Here is an 18,380-nt window from a genome sequence, read left to right as displayed (position 1 = left end):
GGGGGCGTGGCCAGCGGGGAGAGCAGCCCAGGTGTGTTGATGGGCGCGCAGGGGCTCCTGGACAATGGAGTCCCTGCCTGGGTGCTCGCAGCCCCGCCGGCACTCTCACCTGCCCGCGCCTCCTCTTCTAGCTCCCACAACAGTCAGCCTCCTCAGTGACACGAGGCGCTGCGGGACCCGCGGAGCGGGTCCGGCGAGGTTGGAGTCAGTGACAGCTGGGTAGCCTTCAGGGCGGTGATTCCTCGGTAATCCGGTGACAGCACAAACAAGGAAAAGGGCTCCCAAAGTATGCAGCAAACAGCGGCTTTTGTGGCAGTCAAGCGGGGGGCGTGGCCAGCGGGGAGAGCAGCCCAGGTGTGTTGATGGGCGCGCAGGGGCTCCTGGACAATGGAGTCCCTGCCTGCGTGCTCGCAGCCCCGCCGGCACTCTCACCTGCCCGCGCCTCCTCTTCTAGCTCCCACAACAGTCAGCCTCCTCAGTGACACGAGGCGCTGCGGGACCCGCGGAGCGGGTCCGGCGAGGTTGGAGTCAGTGACAGCTGGGTAGCCTTCAGGGTGGTGATTCCTCGGTAATCCGGTGACAGCACAAACAAGGAAAAGGGCTCCCAAAGTATGCAGCAAACAGCGGCTTTTGTGGCAGTCAAGCGGGGGGCGTGGCCAGCGGGGAGAGCAGCCCAGGTGTGTTGATGGGCGCGCAGGGGCTCCTGGACAATGGAGTCCCTGCCTGCTTGCTCGCAGCCCCGCCGGCACTCTCACCTGCCCGCGCCTCCTCTTCTAGCTCCCACAACAGTCAGCCTCCTCAGTGACACGAGGCGCTGCGGGACCCGCGCAGCGGGTCCAGCGAGGTTGGAGTCAGTGACAGCTGGGTAGCCTTCAGGGCGGTGATTCCTCGGTAATCCGGTGACAGCACAAACAAGGAAAAGGGCTCCCAAAGTATGCAGCAAACAGCGGCTTTTGTGGCAGTCAAGCGGGGGGCGTGGCCAGCGGGGAGAGCAGCCCAGGTGTGTTGATGGGCGCGCAGGGGCTCCTGGACAATGGAGTCCCTGCCTGCGTGCTCGCAGCCCCGCCGGCACTCTCACCTGCCCGCGCCTCCTCTTCTAGCTCCCACAACAGTCAGCCTCCTCAGTGACATGAGGCGCTGCGGGACCCGCGGAGCGGGTCCGGCGAGGTTGGAGTCAGTGACAGCTGGGTAGCCTTCAGGGCGGTGATTCCTCGGTAATCCGGTGACAGCACTTTAACCTTTGGGGATCCACTGGACCTTGTTCACACTATACCTTACTTTGCCATCATATATACAGAACCACCTTTCTACAGAGAGATATAATGCTTCAATAGGTGAGTGCAAATGTTTCTGCTAAGACTTCCGGTAGCCTCAAATCCCCGTCGCCATAGAAATCCTGTAGGGAGAGTGAACTATCCTGGCCCGGCAGAAGGACCTGGGTTTAGTCTTGCCTGTGGAAAAATATGGGTTGTAAGTTATAGGGATATAGTGGGAAGGTTTGTTTCCCCCTCACCTCTCGCCAATATGCCAGAAGAGTGGACGTCAGTGTTAGAGGGGGAGGAGCCCCCCGCCGAGGCCGCCGTAGGAAGCCATAGAAGCCCTGACATGGGGACCAAAGAAAAGGCGTGTTCCACTTGTACCCATGGTTTACTCTTGGGCCGTGATTCCAATCTAGTGAAGGGTGGAGTTGTGCAACTAAGATGTATGCAGTGACATCAGGGAAGCCCAAGCCTCCCTCAGCCATGGAGCCTATGAGATGCCCTCACCACTTGTGGAGATCCCCCCAACTAAAATCGAGGATTTTGTTACTAATTTGCAATCAGGTCGATTTGGGAATGTTAAGAGGGAGGGTTTAGACTGTGTATAGCAGAAGGGGGATGAGGCTTATTTTTAGGCAATTGAGGCATCCTAACAAGGAGATCTTGAGCTTGCCCCACCAGTATAAGTCCTTAAAAAGTGACATGAGGAGGAGTGGGATATTGCTATTATAGAGGACAATTATACATGTTGGGAGCCGGGCTTTCGGGTAGGTTATTGCTGACATCCCCCACTGTAAGTCACCACAGCAAACGGAGAATCTGAGAGTGTTCTGTGGGTCTTCTACACCCATACCTCGTAATTGAGAAAAAAATATTTTTAAACCTGAGGTCTGAGAGAATTGGTCCAGTTCGCTCATTAATGCTGGGATGGAAGTGTCGTGTCTGGTATGTAATAAAGACAGACACGTGGATAACTATTCAAGAGCTTTATTACTCATGTCTTCAGGTCCCTGTCCCTACTCTATCTGCCCTAACCTCCTCCTCCTAGCTCCTCCTGTTCCTGTTCCCCTAGCTCCACCCCAACCACTAGACTGCATCACGATACAACATCTCCCCCTTTGTTAACAACATTAAGTTAGCGTCCACCATATCTGTAGTTCTTCGATCAGCCACACGGGTCTGCAGGCCGACCTATTAAGCTATGACTACACATCTCCAGTTCCAATGTTGTGGCTTCCTCTCGCCTGGACAAAAGTTTCCTCGACTACAGGAGTGCATCTTTGAAATTGCGAAATGTCTTGTGTGATCTTCTTGTTCCTTGATTCATGGCGGTTTCCGATAGGCTTCTGGGTCATCCACTCATCTTCAGTCTCCGAGGCGATCATGACTGCTCCTCGTGATGTGACCATGAAGGGCTCAGCGTGATGGCGGCATTCCGTTTTCCTTTGAGGCTCTTGTTCGATTGACGCTTGATCTCCTTCATGTGAGGATGTTGTTCTGGTTCTTTTCCGAGCACCGGCACATGATTTGACTTCCTTTTGTCTTGTCCCGTCGAGGGCGGCACTCTTTTCCTGTTCAACGTTATGCATACCAGATGGTGACACACCATTTGAAAAGATCATCCTAATTTGGTCCGGGGACTCATTTGCTATCCTCGTCTGATCGAGGGACTCATTTGCTGCCGCTGGTTGTCTCACCCACTCCCACTCACTTTTGGGGCTGGTGAACCTTTTGACTACCTGAGCATGTCCATGTTTTCCTCTCCTCTGATGATGACTTGTCTCTATCAACACATCAGGGTTTCCTTGCAGAGTGGCTGGATAGCCCTTTCTCATCTGGTGTGTAATGTCCCTTACATCCGTTTTCATTAGGTAGGTCCTTTGAGTCAGCCTCGTCGACCTCTTCAGGGATGACGGTATGTTCTTTATGTCTCGACATACCTGCGACTGACATGACAGATTGTCTTGTGGTGTGATTGGTTCTTCAGAGACATTGGTGTGAGATAATTTACTCTGGATGGGAAGACCGTCCTTTGGTTCGATGGTGTGTTCGGGTGATTGATGCCATAGACATTGTCGGAACCATGACTCGGTCGACCCGAGAGATCAAACAGACATGCTTTCTGAATCGGAAGAGTCTTTTGCTGATTTCCTTTGAGAACGTTCCTTTGGGTGTATCTTGAATGATAGATTTCTTACACAGGTAGGCCGTGACGGGCTGCTCCTAGAGTCGGTGTTCTCTTTGGGATATTTCTCCGGGTACCTTTCTCGAAGTGGCTTCGGTGCCATCTCATTGGAGAGGTTGTTTGATAACCACATGTTTATTTCTTGTGTTTGATCCCCGGGTACTTCGTCTCTGCCTCTCTCGTGTAGTGATAATGGCCCCCTCTCAGTTTCCTCATTCTTTTGGATGTCATGAATGCGTTTGTCTTCCCCCTTTCGTTGCCTGGGTGGATCAGTCCATCTTATGCAGTTAACTTCCTCTTCACACTTGTTTGGTGTACTGACATCCGTGTTACCGGTGTGGTGTGTTCTCCTGTTTGACGTCTCCTCGGACTCGTCTTTCGAACAGTGAGGTGCTTGTGTGTGGTCGTGTACCAATTTCCAGCGTCGACTTGATTGGTTCAGTCTTCTATATTTTGCCTTTCTTGCGCGTTTGTTGGGCAGACTGTCATCTGGTCCATTGGTGCGATCTGTCCCGCTTGACACTTCCTCTGCTTCAGAACCGTTTGCACCATCTGTTGACTGACTCCTTGAGGTTGAATAACTCCTTGAGGTTAAATAACTCATTAAGGTTGTATCAGTGCCGCTATCGCAATCCTGACTCATCCTGGTGTTTTGTGTTGTTGACTCGGAGTATTTCATGACGCTATGTCCCTTGTTTTGTCTTGGCTCTGATCTGCCTTCACCCTTCCTCTTTCTGGTTTTGTTTGTTTCCTGGGCCTTGCCCCTAGACACGAGGGATGTCTCTTCCCAGACATCTTTGTGTCTTGCATTCGAGTGCACGTCATTTGATATGTCACTTACTTTGACCCGCACTCCAACCTTGGCCCCTCTGATGATTCTCTTTAGCGACCACTGCCCCTGAAGAATTTTGCGCTTCGTGTCTGCATTTGAACAGCCGTCGATTATCCGGAGCCGAACTGGCTCTTCATTTGAAAGTGTATTTAAGTAGCAGCATGGTACCAAGCTTTGTAACCGGGCGATGAAATTTGCCAATGGTTCTCCTGGTTCCTGCCGGGCTGTGGTGAAGGCGATGCGAGCATGATCCACGTCTACCTGTGCATGGAAATGGGCACGTAGCTTCTCTTGGAGTCTCTCATAGGTCTCTGTGTCCTTTTCAGGAAATGTTCTGACTAAGCGTCGGCCCTCATGACCTACCAGTTGGAGGAGTAGTATCAGACATTTTCTATCTCTTCTTTCACCGATAGCGTCAAGAAAATCGTCCAGTGATTCCAGCCACCGGTTCCACTTGGGACCCAAACTCTGACTGTCAGTCTGTGTCACTGGGGGTGGTACTTCAATGCAGGGATTGGATTTTTGTTTTCCTTTTCTCACCGACATGGCGGAGGAGAGTCCTAGTATGCTACTGTCGCAAGACTGTTCACTTGTGCTATCCGCGTTATTCTATAACTCTCTGCGGTCGAGGTCTTACGTACAATTGTGTCCTCTTTGATTTTGATTGCTTACTTTCACTTAGTGTTGGAACTTACTTTGAGACCTGGGTTCGTTCGTGCCTGTTGCATTCCAGGCTCGCATTTGCTCGGGCTTGTTGCATCTGAGACTTGGGCTGGTGCTTGTTGCATTCGCGCTTGGTATTGGCTTGTGTGTTGCATGCGTGACTTGTGTTTACCTGCGTTCTTTGTAGTCGCGCCTTACGTTTCCTTGTGCTTATTTACATCTGACGCTTGTTTCTGCTCGGGCTCGTCTATTTCAGGCCTTGCAGTTGCCTGTGTTTATTTATTCTCAATCGTTGCCTTGGTTTGGTCCTTGCATTTGCTTGTACTTGTTTCGTTGCAATTCTTGCATTTGCTAATGCGTGTTCCTGTGTATTCGTCACGGCTTGTTCATCTACATTCATCAATGCTTGTTTCTTCACGTTTGTCAATGTTCGTTCATTTACCTTTGCCAGTGCTAGTTGCTAAAACGACTTCGATTCATCACACTCCTTGTTGCTTGTATCAGTGCTCGATTGTGCTCAAGGTCGTCTTTGTTTGTTACTTGTGCTAGCTCGTGCTTGTTTCATTTGTTTCCTGCATCTGCTTGTGCTTGTCTACATATTGCACTTCTTGCATTTACTCGTGCTTGTTTGTTTGTTTCATCCTTTTGCATGTGCTTGTACTTGTTTTCTTATGGTACCTTGTGCATTTGCTCGTGCTTACTTGTGTTCACTTGTTGCCTCTATCTACCTCCTGCACTTGTCTGTGCTTGTTTTATTTTATCCTTCTTGCATTTGCTAATGCTTGATTCAATACAGGTGCCAATGCTTGTTTTCATCAAACTGGAGATTGCCTGACTCCAAAATGGCCGCTTCAAAATTGTACAGGGATGTCCTGCCCAGTTGCCTGACTCAAAGAGGGCCGCCCCACTGGAACTCTCAGTCACCACGAGGTTTGGGTTCCATGCATTCTTCAGCTCACTCCGTCTCACAGGGCACTCACCGAGGATCTCTTCTTCAACACCAGGACTTTTGCAGTACCACTACCACTTCTAGGCCACTTTCCACCCTTAAGGTAGGCCACATGACAAGTTCCGATTTTCTCCGTCCGCCGCGTGCCGTTCCTCACGCATCGGGAGTGAGACCCGATGCCGGCAGAATCGGCGCTTTTCTCCTCACGCTCCCGCAGGAGTCACAGGCTTCTCCAGACTTCTGAAGGACTGGGGTGGGCTCCCAGTTTGCTTCGCAGGTCCCGCGTTCCCTCGGCGACAACGTGCCGAATCTCACGCATCGGGCGTGAGGTTTCCGATGTCGAAGGCCACTTGAGCTCCGATTCCAACGCGCTCGACAGCGCTTACCAACGGACCTTCTCGGGGCAGCGTCCCCCGCTCGGGGCAATTTTCTTCCACTTTGGGGTGCTAGGCAGAGTCGGAGTGGGCTCCCGACTTCTGTTCTTTCAGCACACACCAGGTTGCACGCATCCGGCGGGCATCGCGTTTCGGCGCGAACGGTTTCCTCTTCTCGAGCGTTTCAGCGCTCGTTGCTGCGGCCCCCTCTTGGCTCCCTCGCAGTCGCTGGAGGGACAGGGTCACCTGCTGCTGGCCTCTTCTCTTCAGGCGGCAGCTCCACACGACAGCGTTCTCCTTTTCTCGGCGCTGCATGGGACAGGGCACTCTCGTGGGATTCTGTGGGCAGTGGTCATGCCCATCCCATCCTCGTCGCCAGTTGTCGTGTCTGGTATGTAATAAAGACAGACACGTGGATAACTATTCAAGAGCTTTATTACTCATGTCTTATCAGGTCCCTGTCCCTACTCTATCTGCCCTAACCTCCTCCTCCTAGCTCCTCCTGTTCCTGTTCCCCTAGCTCCACCCCAACCACTAGACTGCATCACGATACTACAGGAAGTATCTGGGTCGGTGGTGTGATAAAACAGAAGGTGTCGTCGGCAAAGTGGGCCAATTTATGTTCTCTACATTCCACTGTCATGCCATGGACCATTGGATTTTTTTGGGGATCTTGGATACGAGGGTCTATTATACGGGCAAAGACCATTGGAGAGGCAGGGCATCCCTGTCACATCCCTCTTGTGAGTGTTATAGTCGGGGAGAAAGGGAAGTTACATTTAAATGTAGTGGCAGGTTTCTGAAAATTGGCCAGTATCAGAGTTTTCATTTTTGGCCCCAAGTGAGTCTTATCCAACACTTTAGACAGGTATGCCCAATCCACCCTCTACCCTTCTCGGCGTCTAGAAAAAGGAGAAGCATCGGCTGTTTCTGCCGTTCAGCTACTCCCATAAGTGCGACTGCGAGACGCATATTGTCTTTTGCCTGTCTGTTACGGATACAACAGACTGTTGGGGGCTATAATTGTTGGCCATATATGGTGGAGGCAAGCAACCAGCATAGATGCAAAAAATTTCACATCACAGTTTAGGAGCGCTGTGGGTCTGTATGAGGAGCACTGTAATGGGGTTTTCTCCACTTTCAAGAGCAAAGTAAGATGATGCTCTAACATGGTATCCGTGACAACCCTAGTCAATAGGGACAAGTTACAAATTTTATCAGGGGTTCTATTAGTAAGTAAGCATAGGCTAAATAAAAATGTGACGGAGTATCCGTCAGAGCTTTACAAGAAAAAGGGCACTAATCGCAGCTCTGAATTCGTCAAAGGGAAATATCTTCCCAGCGAAGACGTAACTCCTCGTCCCTGTTCGGGAAGGAGTAGTCAAGTAGATAGTCATCCTGATGATAGTGTTCATCTAGGTGCTGGGCTTGATATAGGCTGAACAGTGTTGGTGGAACACAGAAAAAATATATCATCTGTCTCCTGTTGGTGACGACTTTCAATGTCCTCTATGCCTCTAATGTTGTTCCATTTGGTGTGTATGTATAATTTATCTGCCATGTCCCCTTGCTCATATTTTTGGTTGGTTAATGTACAGCAGCTTCTTGACTGCTTCTTTCATCAGTACATACTCAAGCTCGCCTCTGAGACGACATAGGTTTCACAGAGTCCAATGTGTACCCCATTCTCAATGATGGGCTTCAGTGTGCTTTATCTGCATTTCTAGCTCCTGTTTGCGAAGTTTGGCTACTTGTTCGAATGCTGCAATGTAGGATGTAAGTTCCCCTCTGAAAACAATTTAGGCAGCATCCCACAGGGTCACCGGTGATACCTCACCTGTGTTGTTCCTGGGAAAGTAGTGTTCAACAATATCTTTTATATGATCTCTAGGAGTGGGGTCTTGGAGCACTACCTCGCTAAGGACGCAAGGCCTTGGGAATGGTCGCAGTGGAGAGGCAGTGTATATTGACAGGCAAACTGGGACGTGGCACGACAGGACCTCTTCCAGAAGATTTCTGTCGCTGAGGTGTCTCTTTAAATATAAAAATACGGGATATTTTTATAAATTGGTGTTGGAGTTTTTACTGAGTCTGGTTTTATCTTACTCAACTGTTTTGGTACTTATTAAGGCTTTACACTTGTTCCTTTGATAAAGCCTGACTGTTCAGAGGCACAGCTACCCAGGGTTAAGCGAAGGTTTTTCAAACGACTTTGACTGGACCATTACAGGTAGTTTATTACATGTTGAGGACACATAAAACGCTATATAAATATATCATAAACCACATTCCTCACTGGGCTCAAATATTTGTTTGCTAAATAGGGTGAAAAAGATATCAAAACATAACTAATCAGCGGCAGCCCCTCTATTAGGGCGGTGGAGCGTCCCCACCCTGCAGCCAGCGCTGAAATAATGACAAAAAATGATAATAAATTGAATATATTACCATTTTATTTTTCCCTTTCCTCAGTCCAAGCTGTGTTTGGGGGCGGAGCCACTGCAGCTGACTGGCAGCAGGGGAGTGGTGCTCACTCCACCAGTTTGCCATTTTGGGTGGCCGCCTTGTGATGGCCAGCCTGACACATGCACTTTAAACCTCTCCACCCAGCTGTCTTAGCTGGATACAGAGCAAGCATAGGCCCCCCAGTGCCTCAGTGAGGGTGGAAATCAATAAAAATAAAGGAGGCCCCCTTAACTGTCAACTTTGGGACAGGGGAGATAGCTTAGGAAAACATAAAAACGTCCCACAGGTATACCCCAAAAGATGGGTAGGAGGTAGAGTAGTAATGCGTTTTTGCAATGTTTAGCAATACCAGTCATTCACTTATACTAATTTCCCAACTAAGAAATACAAGTCATAAACATCAATAGTTGTACATATGGCACCAATGAAATACAAAGTACATCAAGTATAAAGAAACCAATCAGAAAAATGTGTTATTAGGAAAATATATATATATTTTTTATATTTATTCAAACAAACATTTTATACAATCAATAACAAATCATTAAAAACCATACAATAGTATGTTATAACATTTCATAAAAGGTTTTTAAAAAAACATCACATGTGCAACAGGTTAAAAGTTCAAAGGAACAGGGGTCGACGCGGCGTTTCGGTTACACGTAAATAGACAACCTTCTTCAGGACCAAGTTCTAGAAGGAAACATATAATTACTTATATTGCAAACCCGATTAGTCATACATTATCATTTTCCTAAAACAACATTCTAGCTAAACCATGGCATTTGGCAATTGGTGCTGTAATTACACTGAAAGGAGTGTAAGGGAGTAGTTGGATATTTAGGTATTACTAAAATGCATCGCGCATTTGTACTGGTACCATATCGTGGGTCACTATGTTAACTCTCATAGTGATAGAGGAAATCACTTATGTGGGCATGTTTTAATCATATACACCACTATAAGGTTACCTGGCATTATTCTTATTACTAGAAGTGCCTCAATTCTTATCAATGGCACTTGACTGTTGGTCACAGTTTGTGTATATGCGGTAGTAGATGACTGATTGCAACTGTTATATACACTGAGGAAATTACCTTAATGGTTTTTAGTAACCTCCAGTTAAATCCAGGAGGGCACCGGGCCGGTTCTGTGATCCGGTAATGAACCAGGATAAGTTCATATAGTTAAAATTTAATTCGTCAGGATCTCTGTAAATAGCAATAAGGATATGATTATCTGTATCTCCGCTGTATGTAAAATAGTGATGGAACAAATTAATAAGTTGGAGATTACTACCTTGAGGTAAAGAGAGGATAGGACTTTATTCTGGTAGTAGGAGCCACCGATATGTGTCTTCAAGTATTGCTGTAATGAAATGCCCCTATTAATTTATTGCAAGTGAGGAGTAACAGCCAATAGCCTAATGGGTTTTTTTGATACAGCATTTAAACATTTATACTCACCCAGATTTAATTGACTGGCATCTGATACACCTGCTTTTCAATACGCTTGTATATCAGCTTTTAATATTCATTAAGTGGTGGGGATTGTCCTGCCACTGGGTCTTAAGGATAGAAATGAAAAAAAGTATCTTGTTAGGATACCAGTAATTGTTTACTGTATCTTAAGTCTATAAATCAAACTACCTTGTCTGAAGGATATTAATATTAGGTTTTAGAATGACCGATTATACTGGTAGTGCATATAGAGTAATGGAATATCGCTTTATTATAGAGGGGTAATGCATGGCCTATACGTTATTCATAGTCTAGGTGTTCTACACCTGAAATACATGGAGCAGACCTTCTAAACTCCAAGTGTGTAGAATCCATTGTTTAGCTTACATTTCTATTTGTCCACGTTATCACCTTGGGAACCCCACCCTTGGTTTTTTGTACATAACATACGCGGAACATGCCCCCTGAATGGCATGATGCTGGAGTCATTTTGTTATAAAAACAATTATTCCTCATTGTTATGTTTGTCTATAAAATCGAAAATAGAAAGTCATTTGTCTATTTCACTAGTCGATGGGCATTTTAGTATGCTTAAAATAAACCCATATTCTCAGTTCTAACAAATAAGGCATATGCATGCTTATTGCAATAGCAATACCGAGTGAAAATAAACTAAGTCCTATTCTGGGATCTAAGTGTGCCTGGCGTCTAATGCGCTAGGCTGACAGGTCAAAAGATGATTCAGGCGGTTCAGGTTCCTTACCTTTGGCTTTTAATTCGGCCTCCCTGCTCCCACTACCGTCTCCGTGTTTCTTCTATCGTCTTCCGGGCGAAAGTATCTAAGGAAGCATAGGGGAATCCCTTTTTATGCTAAACTGGCGTTGATTGGGCGGAAAAAACCTCGCATCCCTATTGGATGGTGCAATGTCACGTGATGTGACTACGTCCTTTGTTTACTTTTGTCCGGTCACAGATAATCGTGTTCCTTTCGAATATCATCATCGGAAACAAGCTATTTATTAGCGTATCATCACGGGAGGGTTGCATTTGTAATTTAATTGTGTCTGAGGTCATTTATCGACCCCGAATACGATCGCGCCAATTTTATTGTGGTGGTGATCAGGCTGAAGTCGGTCACTAATAAAGAATATTAAAAAATAAAGGGTATGTAGAGACGTTTGCCAATGTAATTGAGGAGTATAAATACCTACTACTCTAGGCAAAATATAATGTTCTGATGGTCGCTCAAGGACATGTGTGAAAAGTAAATAAACACGCATGATTAAACAGACTCGCATAGCTATTGGTTGGCTTAGTGACATCTGACTACGTCCTTTGTTTACTACAGCCGATTATCGCGCGAGATGTTTACAAATTGTGTTCCACTTGGGGAACTTAATTGGAACCGGGCTATTATGATATTAAGGTCCCGACAAGGGAAAGATAAAGCTATGAAAACATTTTGTTACTAGGCATCAATGGATGTTAAAACCGATTGTATCTTCAATATGAAAGTGAGCATTAGACTAGTGTTGAATACTAGTGAAGGGCAGTAAGGTGTCTATAACTGCTTGCCTGTCTTGATATAGTGTGTTATTGCTAGCTCTTCTCATCTATGTGTATTAATTGACAAATAACTGAAAGGCATATAACAGAACATGCCGGATTCAGTCACTTGGGGTAATGTATAATTCCCCATGCCATGCATATAACCACTCTAGAGTAGATAGGTACAATATTAACTGTATGGTGGAGAGTAGATTGACATATGGAGAGATCTTATGATATTACTTATTCTTATATTATTTTCTCCCAATCTTCTCTGCTGTTGAGACCAGCGCGGACACTGTTGCATCTAGACATAAAGAATTGCTCACGTCTTTTCCTCTTTTGTGTTAGGTTACCCCCTCTGGTACCAAGGGTAACGTGTTCCAGGCAGCACCAGCGTAGATCTTTTATGTCATGTTTCTCTAATTTCCAGTGTTCTGTTAAAGGGGCACCTGTCTTGTGTGTTCGCAAGGCTGATCTATGTTCGTTTAGCCTAGTGCGAACTTCTCTTGAAGTCTCGCCTATATAGATTAAATTGCAGGGGCAACTGATTAAGTAGATGACGCTGGTCGTTCTGCAATTCATGAAACTCGTAGGTTTCAGGACGGTATCATTTATTGTAATGGTGTTACCACGGATGATATTTTTACAATTCATACATCCGGAACAAGGGAAGGTGCCCGTCGGCATCGGGGCATTATCAATACATGGTTGCTTAGTTATATTAGGTTCCCTATACGTGTGAACCAGGCTGTTCCTGATGGTTCTGTTCCTTCTATAGGAAAACATAGGTTTAGGCAATTTATTATTATGTTTATCTCTCACTAGGTGCCAATTCCTGTTCACAATGTTTTTAAGTTTGTTACTGATGGGGTTGTAGTTTGTGACAAAGATAATAGGTTGGCTAGATTGCTCAATCTTTTCTTTTGGGTGGAAGAAAGTCTCCCTATTAAAGTATTTAGCACGTTTGTATGAATGTCTGATTAGGCGTCTAGGGTAACCACGTTCCAGAAATTTTACTTTGAGGATGCTGGCATGTTTCTCAAAGTCTTGCATTGTTGTGCAGTTTCTCTTGAGTCTCAAGAATTGCCCAAACGGTATGTTGTTAACCTGGCTGGGTGGGTGATTACTTTTGTGGTGGAGCATTGTATTTTTGTCAGTGGGTTTGGTGAATAGTTCTACACTTAACGATCCATTGGTGTTCTTTATGATTAGATCAAGAAATTCACACCTGTCACTGTCTATATGAGAAGTAAACCTCAGGTTATTGTCCCCTAGGTTGAGCCATGTGATAAACTCTCTAAGTGTCTCAATGGGCCCCGTCCAGATGAAAAAGACATCATCTATGTAGCGGGACCACATTGAGACATTTTCATAAAATGGAGAAACAATATTAAAAATGTGATGTTCTTCAAAGTTGGAGACATACAGACATGCCAGACTAGGGGCACATGTGGCCCCCATACTCGTCCCCTTGGTCTGTCTGTATAGTTGTTTATTAAATATAAAAAGGTTATTCTTTAATACTATAGAGATACAGTCAATGATGAACTGTTCATGGGTGTTAAGATCCCTATCATCTTGGTTGAGCATAGCGGTTACAACTTCTATTGTGGCATTTTGAGGGATATTCGTATATAACGATTCAATATCTAGTGTGACTAGAAATTGAGACAAAGGGTCAAAGGCAGTGCCTTCTATTTTTTGAATGATATCAGTGGTATCCTTAGTGTACGCCTTTTGGGATGTGACTAAAGGTTGTAGGAAAACATCCGCGTACTTACTCAAGGGCTCAGTCAGGGACCCGATACTAGAGACTATCGGTCTCATAGGAGGATTATGGATGTCTTTATGGACTTTCGGTAGTCCATATAGAGCTGGGATGATGGGATCCTGGTTGAGGAGGAAGGAGTATTCATCGTCACAGATGACATTGTCATCCCTAGCATGTTTGAGTAGGTCCGAAATAGATAACTTTAGGGATGTCCATTCATCCATATGAGCTAATTTGTAGTGCTCTTTGTTAGCTAATAGGGTCAACATTTTGGTGTTATAATCGGGGGTGTCCATCACAACGATGCCACCCCCTTTGTCTGCCGGTTTGATGGTCAGGTCGATGTTGTTCTGTAGTTCATGTAGTGCTGCATTCTCATCCTTGCTAAGGTTGTGGCAAACCCAATGTTTCTGTTTGAGTAAGTCGTCAACGCTCTTGTCTATGCTACGCTCAAACGCTTCAATGTCTTTTGGAATCATAGTGATGTTGGGGGTCCATACTGATTTATTTTTAAGGCCAGATTTGTTGTTGTTGGGATGTTTCTCTTTATCTTCGAAGTATATTGCTAGCCTAACTTTCCTGAAGAAACTTTGTAGGTCTCTCTCAAGTGAATACCTATCTATGTTTGCAGAAGATGCAAAACCTAATCCCTTTTCTAGTAAGGTAATTTGGTGAGTAGTTAAGGTGTATTTGGAAAGATTTATTATTGGCGCTTTATTAGGGGTAATTAGTCCCAATGTTTCTGGCTCCGAGTGTTGGGACGTCGTTGGAACTGGGGTTTCGCACTGTAGTTCCCCCGCCCCCGGCCTCTCCCCTTCGGCTGACCGAAATTCTGTTGGCGCTGATCCAAAAAAGGAAGGCTACTAGAGCTGGCTGTGTTAGGTGCTTCTCTTTCTTTGGTGTTACTGTTATCATTTTGTTGTTCGTTCTCTGAGTCTGAACTCGTATATGAGGTGTCGAAGAACCTTACTCTCTTTTGCGGATTGCGTGGTTGATTCTGCCACGGTCTTCGTTGTGGCTGGTTTTCCCTACTCCTCTCATAAAAATCTTTTTGTAGGTACGGATAGACATGTTCTGGGTTGTAATTAGAGATGTCTTTACGGAGTTTATTACTCTTTTTGTTGGATAGATAGTCATTATAACTGGACACGTCTTTTTCTCTATTTCATCTAATTTTTGTTTAGCTTCTTGTAGTGCTGTTGTGTTCAATTTGGTTTCCATTTCTTCTATTTCTTTGCGTTCTACTATTAAAACTTCCTGAGCCGTCTCTATGATAAGAATAATCCAATCGCGGCTACAGCGATTCGCTATCAATGTCCAGTTTTCTATGAACTTTCTATTGTTAATGAAAATCCCAGGTTCATTAACTACCTGTAGGCCTTTGGGAATTACTCCTTTCTTGCAATACTCAACTAAAAATTCTGCGTGCAATTCGGCCCTAACCACCTTCTTTTTTAGATTCCAGAGAGCACGCCACTGCTCTTCGTCTGATTTATCTAGCCGTACCGTAGAAACGTTTTTTATCGAGGGACCATTTAGAATTTTATTGAAGTGATCCTCTGTGTAACTAAGTACTTTGATACCTTCCATAGGTGTTTGTGTTGGCAATGTAAATAATATTAAAATATATGTATGGATGTGTGTATCGTGAGTATGTACCTCCTCAGCTAACTAGCTGGGTAGAAATCAATAAAAATAAAGGAGGCCCCCTTAACTGTCAACTTTGGGACAGGGGAGATAGCTTAGGAAAACATAAAAACGTCCCACAGGTATACCCCAAAAGATGGGTAGGAGGTAGAGTAGTAATGCGTTTTTGCAATGTTTAGCAATACCAGTCATTCACTTATACTAATTTCCCAACTAAGAAATACAAGTCATAAACATCAATAGTTGTACATATGGCACCAATGAAATACAAAGTACATCAAGTATAAAGAAACCAATCAGAAAAATGTGTTATTAGGAAAATATATATATATTTTTTATATTTATTCAAACAAACATTTTATACAATCAATAACAAATCATTAAAAACCATACAATAGTATATTATAACATTTCATAAAAGGTTTTTAAAAAAACATCACATGTGCAACAGGTTAAAAGTTCAAAGGAACAGGGGTCGACGCGGCGTTTCGGTTACACGTAAATAGACAACCTTCTTCAGGACCAAGTTCTAGAAGGAAACATATAATTACTTATATTGCAAACCCGATTAGTCATACATTATCATTTTCCTAAAACAACATTCTAGCTAAACCATGGCATTTGGCAATTGGTGCTGTAATTACACTGAAAGGAGTGTAAGGGAGTAGTTGGATATTTAGGTATTACTAAAATGCATCGCGCATTTGTACTGGTACCATATCGTGGGTCACTATGTTAACTCTCATAGTGATAGAGGAAATCACTTATGTGGGCATGTTTTAATCATATACACCACTATAAGGTTACCTGGCATTATTCTTATTACTAGAAGTGCCTCAATTCTTATCAATGGCACTTGACTGTTGGTCACAGTTTGTGTATATGCGGTAGTAGATGACTGATTGCAACTGTTATATACACTGAGGAAATTACCTTAATGGTTTTTAGTAACCTCCAGTTAAATCCAGGAGGGCACCGGGCCGGTTCTGTGATCCGGTAATGAACCAGGATAAGTTCATATAGTTAAAATTTAATTCGTCAGGATCTCTGTAAATAGCAATAAGGATATGATTATCTGTATCTCCGCTGTATGTAAAATAGTGATGGAACAAATTAATAAGTTGGAGATTACTACCTTGAGGTAAAGAGAGGATAGCACTTTATTCTGGTAGTAGGAGCCACCGATATGTGTCTTCAAGTATTGCTGTAATGAAATGCCCCTATTAATTTATTGCAAGTGAGGAGTAATAGCCAATAGCCTAATGGGTTTTTTTGATACAGCATTTAAACATTTATACTCACCCAGATTTAATTGACTGGCATCTGATACACCTGCTTTTCAATACGCTTGTATATCAGCTTTTAATATTCATTAAGTGGTGGGGATTGTCCTGCCACTGGGTCTTAAGGATAGAAATGAAAAAAAGTATCTTGTTAGGATACCAGTAATTGTTTACTGTATCTTAAGTCTATAAATCAAACTACCTTGTCTGAAGGATATTAATATTAGGTTTTAGAATGACCGATTATACTGGTAGTGCATATAGAGTAATGGAATATCGCTTTATTATAGAGGGGTAATGCATGGCCTATACGTTATTCATAGTCTAGGTGTTCTACACCTGAAATACATGGAGCAGACCTTCTAAACTCCAAGTGTGTAGAATCCATTGTTTAGCTTACATTTCTATTTGTCCACGTTATCACCTTGGGAACCCCACCCTTGGTTTTTTGTACATAACATACGCGGAACATGCCCCCTGAATGGCATGATGCTGGAGTCATTTTGTTATAAAAACAATTATTCCTCATTGTTATGTTTGTCTATAAAATCGAAAATAGAAAGTCATTTGTCTATTTCACTAGTCGATGGGCATTTTAGTATGCTTAAAATAAACCCATATTCTCAGTTCTAACAAATAAGGCATATGCATGCTTATTGCAATAGCAATACCGAGTGAAAATAAACTAAGTCCTATTCTGGGATCTAAGTGTGCCTGGCGTCTAATGCGCTAGGCTGACAGGTCAAAAGATGATTCAGGCGGTTCAGGTTCCTTACCTTTGGCTTTTAATTCGGCCTCCCTGCTCCCACTACCGTCTCCGTGTTTCTTCTATCGTCTTCCGGGCGAAAGTATCTAAGGAAGCATAGGGGAATCCCTTTTTATGCTAAACTGGCGTTGATTGGGCGGAAAAAACCTCGCATCCCTATTGGATGGTGCAATGTCACGTGATGTGACTACGTCCTTTGTTTACTTTTGTCCGGTCACAGATAATCGTGTTCCTTTCGAATATCATCATCGGAAACAAGCTATTTATTAGCGTATCATCACGGGAGGGTTGCATTTGTAATTTAATTGTGTCTGAGGTCATTTATCGACCCCGAATACGATCGCGCCAATTTTATTGTGGTGGTGATCAGGCTGAAGTCGGTCACTAATAAAGAATATTAAAAAATAAAGGGTATGTAGAGACGTTTGCCAATGTAATTGAGGAGTATAAATACCTACTACTCTAGGCAAAATATAATGTTCTGATGGTCGCTCAAGGACATGTGTGAAAAGTAAATAAACACGCATGATTAAACAGACTCGCATAGCTATTGGTTGGCTTAGTGACATCTGACTACGTCCTTTGTTTACTACAGCCGATTATCGCGCGAGATGTTTACAAATTGTGTTCCACTTGGGGAACTTAATTGGAACCGGGCTATTATGATATTAAGGTCCCGACAAGGGAAAGATAAAGCTATGAAAACATTTTGTTACTAGGCATCAATGGATGTTAAAACCGATTGTATCTTCAATATGAAAGTGAGCATTAGACTAGTGTTGAATACTAGTGAAGGGCAGTAAGGTGTCTATAACTGCTTGCCTGTCTTGATATAGTGTGTTATTGCTAGCTCTTCTCATCTATGTGTATTAATTGACAAATAACTGAAAGGCATATAACAGAACATGCCGGATTCAGTCACTTGGGGTAATGTATAATTCCCCATGCCATGCATATAACCACTCTAGAGTAGATAGGTACAATATTAACTGTATGGTGGAGAGTAGATTGACATATGGAGAGATCTTATGATATTACTTATTCTTATATTATTTTCTCCCAATCTTCTCTGCTGTTGAGACCAGCGCGGACACTGTTGCATCTAGACATAAAGAATTGCTCACGTCTTTTCCTCTTTTGTGTTAGGTTACCCCCTCTGGTACCAAGGGTAACG

The sequence above is a fragment of the Lissotriton helveticus genome, chromosome 6, assembly GCF_964261635.1.
Source record: "Lissotriton helveticus chromosome 6, aLisHel1.1, whole genome shotgun sequence".
NCBI lineage: Eukaryota > Metazoa > Chordata > Amphibia > Caudata > Salamandridae > Lissotriton > Lissotriton helveticus.
This window is presented reverse-complemented; position numbering follows the sequence as displayed.